Source organism: Meleagris gallopavo, chromosome 8 (assembly GCF_000146605.3).
Source record: "Meleagris gallopavo isolate NT-WF06-2002-E0010 breed Aviagen turkey brand Nicholas breeding stock chromosome 8, Turkey_5.1, whole genome shotgun sequence".
NCBI lineage: Eukaryota > Metazoa > Chordata > Aves > Galliformes > Phasianidae > Meleagris > Meleagris gallopavo.
In genome coordinates this window covers 20,841,844-20,853,313 of record NC_015018.2, presented here as the reverse complement: position 1 = coordinate 20,853,313, position 11,470 = coordinate 20,841,844, and the positions used below count along the sequence as shown (strand labels likewise).

The 11,470-nt window shown below is 34.4% G+C and overlaps 1 long non-coding RNA gene across 1 annotated transcript in view; it reads left to right on the top strand.

The window, feature by feature from the left end:
• Window positions 1-8,961: 8,961 nt before the first annotated feature.
• The window catches only part of LOC104911981, a 3,600-nt gene continuing 1,091 nt past the window's right edge, over window positions 8,962-11,470 (top strand). The window contains exons 1-2 of the long non-coding RNA XR_004160580.1: window positions 8,962-9,131; window positions 9,717-9,815. This is a non-coding gene — a long non-coding RNA (uncharacterized LOC104911981). The remainder of the gene's footprint in view (window positions 9,132-9,716; window positions 9,816-11,470) is intronic.

Here is an 11,470-nt window from a genome sequence, read left to right as displayed (position 1 = left end):
TTTTAATGAACACTGTGAAATTGTACTTAGCTATGTGCTTGTAAAGGTAGTCTATATTTAGCACTTGAACAAATCTAATTACAATGTCAAATAGATAGAATAGAGCTGCTTTTGAACTGCAGATCACTCTGTTTTACCAGGTTGCCAGCTCAGCTTTCTTAATGGTAAAATAAAAACATTTGGGTACAATTTTACACAATACGGCTGTCAAAATTTGAACTGTTACTGTCCTTTGAACAGTAAATGTTGATTTATTTGGCCATTCTCTCCCCCACAAGTGGTATCTCTGAACTGAAATGTGGTGCTCTGTTATTCAAATATTGGATTCATCCATCGTATGCTAAAGTTTGCAAGATTGTTTTGAAGGAAAGTATTCTCCTGAGAATTGATTGAGAAAGCATTCTGAACGGCTCAATAGCTAGCTATACCTTTGTGCCCTCAGCAGGATAAGCAACTGGTTCCACAGTTCCCTTGAAAAAAAATACCAAGCATCTTTTAATATTATGACCGGGGGAATAAGATCTCCTAAGCCTTTTAGAAGATATATGCTGTCAGGTACAGATTGGCAAAGTGGCTTTGGATTCTTAGTTTCTCTTATCTGAAGTGAATCTTCCCGTATGAACTGATTGTATCATTGAAACTCATTCAGCAATGAGGGCTTACTTTTACATGACTCATTCTGAGTCCCTGCAGGCTTGTTGCCTTCAGGGAAAATGGTCATGTTTAAGGCTAAGCATTGTGGAAGTATCTGAACCATTAGCGCCTAGTATTTCATTATGAAGGAGCAGGTGAGCAGTTTGTAAAATTCTTCTCAATTTGTCTTTGCAAATGACTTCATTGTTTGCATTAATTTTACTTCATTAGTGCATTAATTAAATGCACTTGAATTTGGTACAACGTTGGAAATTTAGCATGTTCAATTTTAAACCTCACAGTTTGTGTTAGTGACAGCATTGAGGAGTATGCTGTCAAAAATAAATCCTAAATTGGATCAGTTATAAATCTGTCTAAAGATTTAGTTTAGAGAACCTAGCAGTGCACTGTTTCTTTGTTTTCTCTCTGAAACTGTCATGTGTTTCTGCTGATGGCCTTCAATGTAACTGTCTGCAAACAAGTTCTACTATAAGTTCTACTACAAGTTCTACAGTAGCCAGTTTACACTGAAACATTAATTCAGTAACAGTAAAATGAAGAATAAATTTCACCCAGATCAGGAAGGTGCAGAGAAAAAGAAAGGGAAATGAAGCCTCCTCATTTCAGTTAAAGCAGGGCTGCTTAGCTTGGCTGCAGAATCACATCCTTAAAATATAAAGAGTTAAAATAATAAAATGATTTTTTTCTAAGTTCTGTCTCAAGATGAAGCAGTGGTGACATCAGCTGCAGGTCTCTTGTTCATGGAAAACATTAGCAAGTGCAAATCATCTTCACTGTCATTTGCCTGAGGTTTTGTTCCAAGCAGTTTACAGGTTGCTGTATTTGGGAAAATCTTTATAAAAGAGTGCATTTCAAATTCATGTGGAAAAATACCTACATGTTAATACAATGTGGGATTTCTTTGACCTTTCAGTGTGTGGATTTTTTCACAAGATTTCCAATTTTTGAAACATTTTAATTGTTTCTTTTCTTTTCCTAAGTATGCTATATATATATATATATATATTCTTTTTTGAGGAAAAACAATAATTTCATTTGTGCAGAAGGATTTGCTTTACTAATTTGTATTTTTAAAAAAATATTACAATGTAATTTGGTACTTATTAATTGGGAAGCTCCTGAGTTGAGGAATTATTCAGTAAACTGTTTCCCTAAATGTGATTAGGAAATGTTGGTAGCACACTGAAACAAGCTGTTAGCCCTAAATGTAAAGTAATGTATCTCTGAAAGAGAGAATTCTCACCTGCTGTGGGTAAGGACTTGTGAGCTGAAACTGTTGATTCACAACAGCAGGATAGTTTGTGCTATGCAAATATACTACACATTGAACTGAAATTCACTTTTTACTGTTTGTGACCGTGTTCAAACTTGAAAAGTGGGTATTAATAGAAGGGATTTCTGAACATTTAGTCTTTTATGTAAGTCTGAATCTGTTCATTTGTCAGTAGCTAAACTACCCTTGTCTAAAAAGCACCATACCCCCCAAGCTCAAAAGTTTTACAGGTTTATGCTTAGAAGAACTACTTCAGTGGAATCTCTAAAGAAAACCTCTTGGTAGATATGATCTGGAAAAACAAACAAAACAACAAAAACCCACCAACAGCATGAAATAAACAGCAAAAATCTTTAAGGATTATACAGTTAATTAATATTTTAATGTTTTGACATTGTGATATATTTCAATATGCTGTACAGTGAAAGTGGCAAATATTTTTCATCAATTTCAAGCAAGTTCTCTCCAAATTTAATTAATTACTCAGAAAATGAAAGGTACAACTGCTTCTTCTACATTGTTGTTGCTGAGAGCATACAATGTTCTCAGCAATCTCTCTAACAAGAAGTATCCTAATTGTTTTTTACATCCTTTGAAGTATCAGTGTTACTTTCAAATTTGTCTGTCTGATATATTGCTAACAGCAGCCTTGGCGGAAAAAACAAAAACTTTGCTTACTTACTGATATCGAATAAGCTGGGAAAGAAATTAGTGAGGAGACAGAATTATCTGTTTCCCCTGCCAGAGGGAGTAAACAGCAAAATTAACCTTGAAAACTGTTCGGAAAGCATTCTTGTGAAAGCAGGATGACACAGTGTTAAAGTTATGGCTATGAGGAGGTCAAGAGTTCTGGACAAACTGCAAGCAGAAACATTTTACTAAGAGGGTGTTAAAGCAGTGCTGCAGCAGACCTCTTTTTGCTATCATTTCTGAGCGCAAATACATTCTGTAGTTTCTCACATTCTGTTCAGAGGGCTTGTTAAAAATTTTTCTGTTGTTCACCTTTCTTCTTAAAAGCAAGATTTCATTCATGTTTCTTATTTGAACATGTGAAATAAATATAGCACAGGAATTGTAGTCAGGCTAGAATTCTTGCCTCTGCCTCAGGCTCCATGTTAGATTGATTTCAAAGATTAAATAATTGAGTGAGGTAAGAACAATATTCTAACTCATCTGATACAGCTGGGGAACTTATTTTCTACTTGTAGCAACCTGCTGGAAAACTATTAGCCATGTATTTTGCACACTATGACTGGGGCTTATGTTTTAGGATGTTAAATTTTGTTAATATTCTTAGGTCAGCAGGATGTACTAACAAACATATTTGCTGTAGACTACTTGCTTGTCCTTGATGATTGCAATATAATATAGTCTTCTAGGCTGATTTTAAGATTTCTTTTGATTTATTTTTTTTCTTAAATTCCTATCCCTTCAAAAACAGTGCATCTTACAGTATAGTTTTGGTGCCCTTGTTACATGTTAAGGTCTTAGTTTAAATAAGGTTATGGGATAACCGAGTTATGCTAAAACCAAAACTAAAAAGAGCCTCAAAGCATTGCATTTGTGCTCTCAAAATAAACAATTTAAACAAGTACTAGCTAAATTTGATCTAAGCTTGACTGTTTAAATAGCTTTTGTTAGGATAAAAATATTCCTATTATATGTTTGTTATCTCATGTAAACTAGCACATAATAATTGTATGTGGCTAGATGTGGCTACCTAAGGTTCCTTCCCTAATGTTTATTTGTTTGAGGTAAATTACTGAAGTAAACATAAGGTTGAAGTTAATCAGCTAACTTATGTTAAAGGTGTAAATAATGTCTGTATTAGAGGATAAAGTAGCAGCCAGCTTGTGACAAAATCACATCAGTTTTCATTAGTTTTCCCCATTACGGTAATAAGTACAAATGCAAATTTACCTGGAGACAAGACGACACATGATACTTTGAACTGTAAAAATAATAACCCCCAAAGGCTTCTATGTCTAGAAATAAATGTTTTGAAAGTATATATTTTGTTATAAGCTGTCTTTTATACCAGAAAAATGCAGCACTTGTCCTTCTTAGTAGCAGTGATTGTTTTTAGGCAGCATTGAAGAACAGTGAAGCATTCGATGTGAGAGCAACACAACCTCTCTGGTTTTGAGTGAAAGTTTAGAACTTTTCAAACACGTCAAACAGCATCCATCAACTGTGGCTCTTTGGCTGCAAGATCAGTTTGTAGCTACTGAAAATAACAGAATCTGTAAGGATTCTGTACTTTATTTCAGACCTTGGTCACCCAATTGCTAAGCTGGCAGGCAGCTTTTCACTTCTGTATTTCTCCTGCTGATTTAGTGAAATAAAGATGAAGTTCCTCTCTTACTGCATATACTTCTGTGCATTTTTGCTCCTTGCCTGTGCTACTGCTTACTGATCACACCAGCCAAATAAGTAACCAGAAGTGTGCGGCTGTTTTTTGAGTCAGTGGCTTAAATTGTATCAGTGGAAGCTCTGATACTGCAATAGCTAGCAGAAAAAGAGAGTGGGGCCATTCTGACAAAAGGAAGCTATTCCTTTTTAAGGAACAGTTCTGACAACTCAGCTTGTGTTAGGAGGCTATGTTCTTAGAGGAGGGATAAGATTCTTGTGCATGGCAGTAATTTTATATTATATCTCGTGTAGTACTGGTAATTGCTTTTCTCTAGGTATTTCTCTGTGCTGTTTTGCAGTCAGCAGTATCACTGTGAAGCTGAATGTAGAGGTCTGCATATTTGTTTTGTTCTAAAGCTTTGTAGTCAGAACTGAAGTCTGAAATTATGTCTCCAAACATACAAAATTAGAGCATTGACAGGTGAATGTTTCTGATCAGAGAAAATTAGTGTTGATAATGAAAACTCCTGTTTGTAACACATGCAGTCAAAATTGCACACTGAGGAGGTGTTTGCATTCTCTAAAGTGTGATAACATTTTTTCTTGCATGGATAGAAAAATATCAAGTTCCATTATCTGAAATATTTTAAAATGAACTTTTATTAAAATGCCTTGATATGGTGTAAATGTTGAACACATCTCAGTGGGACTGCTTTATCTAATCAGAAACTCTTCTAGTAATGCTTTTCTTCTTCTTTTCTTTCTTTCTTTTTTTTTTAATTTAAGTGCTTTTTTTGAGTGCAGTCAAGAACAGGATGAGATGCATAACTATACTATCTGAGGAATTATCAATAAATAAGAGAGTTAAATCTCAGTAATAATATTGTTTCAGACTTGCAGGCTGAAGAAAATTCTCCCCAAGCTGGAACACAAAAAAAGCGAATAAGGAAATAAAATAGTTAAATGTTAATTGAACTTGGAGGACAAAGCTAAGCTTCTATTGCCCAACAATAGTTTTGGCATTTTGTAACACAGTGTATGTATTTTCCTGGGTAATGAAGTCCAGCAAAACTTTCCTGTTAAGGACAGTTAATGTGAGGTAAGAGAGTGATTTCCATAGAGAATTTCATTGCCTATATAATGCTTTGCAGGTTTTTCCGGGATCAAATTAGCTAATTTCTCTCTGATAGTTAATAAGTATGCATTGCTTATCTGCACACAGTTCTTACTTATTCTTTGTAATCACTTAAACTGGTTATCAATTTCATTTGACCAGTTTTACAAATCTGTTGAACATACTTATTGGGATAATTGTCTTGAATTATGTGTCAAACATGTTACATGATGACATTTTGTATGCTTCACCCAATTTAAAAAATAAAAGCATAGCTTATATGTGCTTTCTTTTGTATTTCAATGTAATATTCATGGGGAAACATTTCCCCAAAAATTTGATGTACAGAGCAAAATTCCAGGATCATTACTAACAACTTAAGAAAAAGATGAATTTAGTAGCAAGTGAAATAAAAAAAAAATTGGATATGTTACAAAAAACATCATTAAATCTTTTGCCTTTACAAATTGAGTGTGTTTATACTGGATTTAGACTCTTTCAGCATGTTACTGACAACAATCCTACCAGAAATGTAGCTAGGAACAGAATCCCTATGAGGCTGTAATCTGTAACCTAATTAAAATTAAGGGTAAACATATTTTGTCCCCAAAACAAATCTATTAATAAACAACCGAAGCCATGTTGGTAAAAAGTTAATAGTAATTTCAAATGTCTCAATTGCAGCTGCTGCTAAGAAGTCACATTTTTGAAAGAATTAATGCACAATTTTCTTTAATGAGGTCTGACTTTGAGGAGTATGAATTCTGGCACATGAATACATGAGGCACAAACACTCCTGATAAATTCTGAGAATCTTAACTCAGGAGATCACTTATACAGGAAGGCTCCTGTTCATCTCTGCAGGAGCTACTTTGGCCCTGTAACAGATGTTCAGTAGAATGGCTCAGAGCCATGTTTTGTGAGATAAAGTTTATGCTGTGAATACTGTATTGTACTGCTTCAGAGTCCTTTTAAACTTTGTGTTCAGGATTTTAGTGCATATTTTGTGTGGAAAAGAATCACGGAATCATAGAATTGCTCAGGTTGGAAAGGACCTTATAAAATCTAGTCCAACTATGACCTAACTATCTTACCCTTAACCACCCTCTGCTAAATCCCTGAGCACCACATCCAAACGGTTTTTAAACACATCCAGGGATGGTGACTCAACCACCTCCCTGGGGAGCCTATTCCAGAGCTTAACAACCCTTTCTGTAAATAAATTTTTCCTGATATCCAACCTAAACTTACCCTGATGCAACTTGAGGCCATTTTCCCTCATCCTGTCACCAGTGAGAAGAGACCAACCTCGCTCTCGCTGTAAGCACCTTTCAGATATTGGAAGAGAGCAATAAGGTCTCCCTTCAGCCTCCTTTTCCCCAGACTGAACAGCCTCAGTTCCTTCAGTCCCTAAAGAAGTTCAAACATGTCTTATTCTATTTTAGAACAACACTATTCATAAAATCCAGCCATTTGGTCTAAATTAAAGATATTAAAATATTAAGTGTTTATGGGCTTGCAGAGGCAACATAGAGAAACTGCTTGCTTACTTGCTTTTTGTTTAGTTTCCTTGTATCTCTTTAATGGCACAAGGTCTAAGGTTTTCTTATTTAAACTTGCAGTATTTAATTTTGGTTTGTTGAAGAAAAAGAAAAATAAAGTTCCATTTAAATTCTTCCACAGCTTTTTTAATGCAAGAGTAATATGACAATCTGCCATTTTATTAAGATAGAAAACTATCTTCACACACACGTAAATATTTTGCGCAGAGTATGTGAAATATTGTAGCTATATGCTAAGGACTGACAAATGGATGGTTATCAGGAAAATGTTATGGTTCTGCGGAAGTAAAAAGGAAAATGAAAATATTCTGTTAGCGATTACTAGGCCAGAATTTTGCCACAGGCATCCACATGGATTTGTTCAGATATATTTTCCTTTTCGTTCATGTTCCTAAACCCATCTCCCGAAATTGCAATAGTAACAAGGACAGAATTTTTTCTTTTACTGTGAGGGATTCCAGTAATCAATACTTGGGTATTTCATTTTCCCAAAAGATTTATATGGAGAAGATTGCACGAGTCTCTTCTATCCTTAGTTGAATTATGACAGACTTCTTCCCCTTCGTAGCAGAGTTGTTAGCTTCTAAGGAAAGGAAACAAAACAAGCAAAATATTCCAGTATGTGAATAAATGTAATCTCTGTCTGGCAGTATCTGCAGCTGAGAATATCTCTAAGCAGCCTTTGTACCATCTGTACCAGCATTTTTTTTTCTTCAGAGAGACTGATAACAGCAAGCATTCACTCTTTAAAAGTTGTTTCAACTCTGAACTATGTCAAGTTCTGAAATATGTTGGGTGATTTGTGTATGTTACAAACACATCAGAATAATGTCCAGCACTACATTCGCTGAAGAATGAAGGCAGAGTGAATGTTAAGAATGGTTTCCCAGTTAGAAGATACATACTATTTTTCAGTCAGTTCCATTGTGCAAAGTTTAAAGATCTTTTACTATTCCATAATTCTCTTACTTAGTCTCCCCCAACTCTTAACTGAATTTATGTTGAACAATTTCATTCACAGAAAATCAATTTCCTTTTCTAGCACATGCAGAACTGTAAAAACACTTCAGTTAAAACAAGGATTTGAAGGATTTGTCAAAATATATATGAATGAGAGCTTTGATTTAATTCATTTAATTTCATTTAATTTCATTTAATTAATGAAATTACTATTGAGATGGAAAACATTTTAGTAAGGAATATATTAATAATCTCAATTGACAGTTATATAATGCCCTTACTCCCAAGCTATTGCAGAAAAATTCTCAAGTGGGACTCAAAGAAATACAGGTGGAATGCTCAATTGGGGGGAAAAAAAGCATAAAAATTTAATGTTTTCAATGGAAATATTAACATTGTCATTTTCTAATTTTTAATTCAAAGATGCATTGCATGTCATGTTAAAACACACATCTTTTCATTACAGTGAACTCCTTTGGAAGTTCTTAATGCTTACAAAAGAGAAATCTCATGGGATTGTTCCTCATTTCTCCCTGGTATAAAATCTGAAACAAAATTCTGTTTTGATTCCCTCTCAAAAGACACCAAAAGTGCTAAAATGTTGCAGATAGATTGAATGTTCTCTCTGAGTAACTTGGTCTTGATTTTTATGTTGGCCTTAATCTGTTCTCCAATACTGAGAGAGAGTGTTTGTGTGTAGTTAAATATAATACAGCTATTTCACTATACAGTTGAACAGTCCAAGATCAATTCTTAGAACTGAACATGACAAGAACCCCTGGAAGATTTACTGAGGTGGTTACTTTAGAGGTCAATACATTTTACACATTTACTTCTGCTAGTCAGCCTAGGAATTCAGTTTTACTATAGAATGTCTTTCAAAATCTAACCTAATTTTGACTGAAACATCAAGAAATGTGAGTCTTATTGTTTCAGTGTTTTTCTTGATAGTGTTTTTTTAAATCATGATCGATCACGTTGTTAAGTCCTGTTTTGTATTTGTTAAAACCCTGTTTTGTATTTCTTTTGTTTCTACTTCTAGATATTGGCTCCTTTTAGCCTGCTTCCTTAGCAGTTAGAGGACTCTGAGATGAGAGATTTTCTCCCCCAGAAGATATTTTTTGTTGCTCCATGTCTGAAGCCCAAACACCACCTCTGCAGCTGCATTATAACAAAAACAAGCCATACATTCCAGTGAATCAGTGATTGCTACAAGGTTAGAAATACAAACCAGTACCACTACTTTGTTCAAAACATCAAAGTACATAATGTTGTTTTTCTTCTCAAACGGTGCTTTACACTGAAAGTACAATAATTTCAGTCTTTAATTATATTACATTTCCCCCCCCCCCCCTTTTTCTATTTCTAGCAATGCAATGTATTTAATTAAAAAAATGAAGTAATGAATTCTCAGAAGAAAAATAATTCTGAATATTATCTGTTTTAACTGCTAACCTGGAGCTGAAATGGAAAATTATATAAGGTGATAATCTAATTATTTCCTCTTTTTAAGCAGTTATTTGGATGGGAAATTATTTATAGATTGAGCGTTCTCTCTGAGTAACTTGGTCTTGGTTTTTATGTTGGCCTTAATCTGTTCTCCAATACTGAGAGAGAGTGTTTGTGTGTAGTTAAATATAATACAGCCATTTCACTGTACAGTTGAACATTCCAAGATCAAATCAGTTTTGATCCTCCGATCATTTTATCTTTTTTTTTCAAATATATTCTACCTAATGACTTTGCTGAATGAAATAATTGAGACCTATTCTTTTCACTTTTATTTTATTTAAATGTACAGCAATGTGAATTTTAAGAGAACGCTGCTTTCTGGATGTTATTTGAACTAGCAGCTGTCCAGAATCCTCAGCTCACCTCTTAGCAAGAAAGAACATGTCAGGTAAGAAAAAGAGGAAAAAAAAAACTTTTTGGTGATCTGGCTCTGAGAAACAAAGACAAAGAAGCAATCAGTATTTAAAGAATATTTACAAGAGAGTACTTTCTTTTGTTGAGTGCATCATGGCCCCTGTAAGATATGGAAAGGCCACTCTGCTGGATCAGCATCTCAATTGTCCAATTCATTTCAGTTCCCTTTTTGTTAGAAATCACACTCCAGGATCTTTTCTATATCCAAGTTCAGCACAATTCTTTATTATTTTTACTGTATGTGATCATATAAAGAAAATGGTTTCACAGTCCAGTTTCAGAACAGATTTGCTTTACTATTCAAGCACGGTGCTCAGTGCCAGTGCAGTCTCAGACATTTGGAGGTTTTCAAGGTCTGACTGGATACAGCCATGAGCAATTAGATTTGATCTCGAAACTTCTTTGAGCAGAAGGATTGACCACAGACCTCTGTTCCAATTCAAAGTTGATCTGTGTGAGAGTGGTGATAAGATGATCCATTCTACATGATGGAATCTATAACACTGAGCTATATGTACAGGAGAAAAGAGGTGCAACTTGAGATTGATTTCCCTGGTTATAAATGTGATCACAGAGATCACACCTAAGTTAGCTTAATTCAGACTGGCCAATGCACTGATTAACAGACCACTAAGAATTTAACGTTTGAAGGAGTGTGAACTGTTTTTTCACCTGCAGAGCAGGACTCTGCAGAGTTGATATTTTCTGTGGCCTAATTCAATACCTAATTGATAATTTCTTAAATTACTCTGTTGCTGAAGAGTCAAACTGCATCTCTAATACTGTCAGCTCAAAACTTTTTGTGAATATAACATTAAACAAAATGAAAAAAAAAAAAGCAAAAGTTACTTGCTCTGTCTTTTATTTCTGAGCACACTTCCTCCCAAACAGGAATAAAAGTGGCAACATAAAATCCTTTCACTTTTAGAACTGCTATGTACAACTTTATGTGCACATTCAAGTTTATACTGAAAAGAAATGAATATTTCCATATAACATTTCTTGTTACTTCTTGTAGTACAGGAAGATAAAAAGCCAACTAAGAGCTAGAATTAGGGAGGTGATTTTTTTTTTTTTTTTTAATAATTTTAGTTGAAAGTTATAAACACCGTGATTAGAGTGGGTATGATATTGCAGGGGTCTATAATTTCATAGGTGGTTCCTTTGTTATTTTGGCATACATTCTTTCCATAAACTTAGTTATAATAAGAGAAAGATTTGCCTTCATTAGAGCAAGTAATGAATTCATTTAATAAGATTATACTATTTTTGAAACTTGACACATTTTTTTCAATAAACCACAATACGATAATCTTTTTTACTTGAATTTCTTCATTAAAATGGAATAATTTGACATGCTGCTGAAGTCTGCTATTGAGAAATTCAAACTGCAAGCTTCGGATAATTTCCCAGCTGCAGTAAAGATTAGGAGCAGGGTGAGCTCATACTCCCCACTTAGCTTCTGGTGATCCTTTCTAATAAACAGTGCCCCAGTTTTGTCTGTCAGTGGCCTTGTTCTGTTATCATGAACAACTTAACTTAATTCAATAAAACACTGATCTTCAAAACACTGAAAAAGGGGAAAGGAAATAAGGTCTGAGAAAACAGAATAGTGATATTTTTGTTGCT